This window comes from Nestor notabilis, unplaced genomic scaffold, assembly GCF_000696875.1.
Source record: "Nestor notabilis isolate BGI_N333 unplaced genomic scaffold, ASM69687v1 scaffold10057, whole genome shotgun sequence".
Lineage (NCBI taxonomy): Eukaryota > Metazoa > Chordata > Aves > Psittaciformes > Psittacidae > Nestor > Nestor notabilis.
In genome coordinates this window covers 5,377-8,194 of record NW_009937799.1, presented here as the reverse complement: position 1 = coordinate 8,194, position 2,818 = coordinate 5,377, and positions in this window count along the sequence as shown.

Below are 2,818 nucleotides of genomic sequence, written 5' to 3'. Positions count from 1 at the left end.
CTGCTGTATGTGATTATTTATTGGTATAAACCCAAGAAAATGGGTTTTTTCAGACTATGACTAAGAAAAAGGACATCTCCTTGCTAGTAAACATTGGATTGGAATACTAGCTGTAAAGTTCCCCATGGTGATCTATGGGGGAAAGGATTTTAAAAACCTTAGACCATTTTCAGCACTCAAGGATGCAATAAGGGAAAAAAGTCCTCTGAAATACAGAAAACAAGATCTGAGTGACAAGTCTAATGGATATAGTCCCACAGAGGCACTTCATGAGCGACAGACTTCCTGGTTCGAGGACTACAAAGCGATAGGAGCTTCAGATGTTTTTGTGCTTTCTTTTTCCCCACCTTCTCCAGAAAACTTGAAATTAAAAAGAAGAGGAAGGTCACTTGAAAAGACATCACATCTCTAAACAACTGATGCTTCATGGCTGCCTTTGAATTCTGCGTGGCAGAAAGGAAGAGCTGCGGATGCCAGGTCAAGTATAAAATATACACGTTTCTCTCTGAAAGCTGAACATGTGAGAACGCAGTGGGGCAGTTTTAAACCATAGTTGTTTTTTGTTATTTTTTAACTATGGCCTAGGCTGATGGTCACCTTAAACTGCCCGGAGGAGACGATTGCAATGACTTGATAACTCTGTATCCCTTAGGCAAGTGCATCACACTCTAAGGGGATAAAGACCCCTTTCCATTCCCAAACACGTTTAAACCTGCATAACTAAAGACCAGTCATAACCAGCTCATCAGTATTCCATCCATTCACCCAAGCTCCTCTTAGCCCCCAGACTCATCTTCATCTTTTGCAGCCAGCAATGCTTAGCTTTTTTGCTGCCCTCTCCCACTTTCTGCCACTGAGCCACTTTCTTCTATTGCTGCCCCCAGTTTCTGGCTGCAGGGGTTAAGTTGAGCTGGGGTTAGTAAAACATTCCCATCTTCACCTAAACCACAGCTGGTTTTGAAAGCTTCTGAGCTGATGTTAAAAACTGAAAGAAAAGTCAGCAACACAACAAAAATCTTTGAATATTCCTCTCTTCCCTCTTCAATAATTCATCTGGAAACATGAAAAGATCAGTTTGGAAATGGAGCTTTTATCCCCGGGGAAGCTGCAGCATGCATGCACTGTCCTCCTGTTCCCTCCTATGGGTTCAGCTCCTCTACAAGACAACAGGACCCATGGCGTGCATCATCCAGGGTCTTCCAAGGAAAGACTGAGAACATGGCAAAAGTTTGAGAGGAAAACAATGCAGGCTACTAAAAAGCTCTAAAATCTCCAGGCAAAGGACTTCTATGGTGGGAAGCTGAAGGCTATAAACATGCAAATTAGAAATTAAGCAAGAATTTTTAATGGCAAATGTGATTAACCATTGGAACAAACTACCAGAATGATTGACACATTGCTGTCTCCTAGACAAGACCAGATGCCTTACTGGAAGACACACTTTACCAAGTGCAAGCTACCAAGCTCGGTATTGGAGTTAACAGGGTGAAATCTAATGGTCTGTGATACATTGTTCTCCAGATTAGATGCTCTGACACTCCTCCAGGGCCCTAAAAATCAGGAGACTGTGAAGGCACCAAGGGGCTGAACAGCATTCAGTGCCAAGATGCCACCACCTGCGGCTGGTAGACCTGCCAGCTCCTTGGCACTGTCTCAGGCACCTTCCACCTCACTTTTAGTTCATTTTTCCCTTCCAAAACTGCCCAGTTAATACTGCCAAGGGGAGAAATGACCACCCTGTGCCTACCCCAGGGACACCTTGCCAGCATGCAACAGGGCTTCTCCTGCCCTCGCCCATGCAGTCAGCTTTCCCATCACTCAGAAAATGGGGGTACAGACAAAGTCAACACAAAGCATGTTTAGCTGAGCACAAATGGCAGGTCAGTGGTGCCAGAGAGGCTTTGTATCATCACTCACATCTGCTCAGACCGTCACACCAACAAAACCACCAGATTTCTCTTTTCCTGGAACACCTAGCTCATTTTTTTCCAAGTAGAAGAACACAAGAAGATAATGGAGATCTAACTGATAGAGCATACAGTAAGGAGGTCCTTGTTGGCAGTAAGAAAAAAGTACCACAGACACGTTAGCTGAGATGAAGAGAATGTCAAAACAGTGAGGAAGTGTCCCATGTGTCCCCGTAATGCATTTTTAACATATTTCCCTGCTCTGTTCAACCATTTCCTCCTCCACTCACAACTGTTGAGGGCTTGCTTATTGAGAGTGTCTTGAGGACAGTTTTCTGAGTATGCTTCTGTTCCTCTAGTCATGTCCAATTGCCTTCGACTCACAGGCATAAATCAGACATGAAGACGTTATTAGCAGAGATTCCTGGCATCCCCAGCACACTGAGCAAGCATCCTATTTAAGAAAACAACATACAATGGATTATTCATAACAGACTGAGTGCGTCACAGATGAGAAATTATAAACATGAAATATATCAATAATGACAATTTTTACAGCAAAGTAACACACTGCAAATAGCCTGTTGGTTGATTATGTATTATTAATGAAATGCCAAAACATTGAAGTTTTTTAACAGGACAGTTAATTATTCCCAATAAATATGACTTATGCCAGGCCTCTTCTTTAAAGAAGGCTTTTGGACATCTGGTGAGAGTTATTTTTTAAAAGCAATAGCTGATGGTTCCTACAGAAAGTTCCCAGGAGCTATGAGGACTGGAGCCATCAACACACATAAATGAACCAGAAGGAAATTAAAGAGGCGAGGGTAACCATAACACTGGAATAATATTCATATAAATTGAGGTGGATCATAGTGCAAGATTCAAACCAAGATACACTCCGAGCATTT